Genomic DNA, 220 nt, shown 5'->3' on the forward strand with positions numbered 1-220 from the left:
GGCTAAGGCTTGCTGTAATACACACAAAAAGGCTTTTTGTCCTCCCAAAGGCTGGGGTTGTTTATGAACAATGGGTTTAAATAAATATATTCAACAATATAATTAATTTAAATAATGTAGAAGATTATAATAATTAATTTTAATCAATACGGTTCTTGATTCAAGTCCTAATCACAATTCTTCTGGGACTAAACTGTACATCTCATCATGGGAGCAACAG

The sequence above is a fragment of the Ammodytes marinus genome (genome assembly GCF_949987685.1).
Source record: "Ammodytes marinus genome assembly, chromosome: 7".
Lineage (NCBI taxonomy): Eukaryota > Metazoa > Chordata > Actinopteri > Uranoscopiformes > Ammodytidae > Ammodytes > Ammodytes marinus.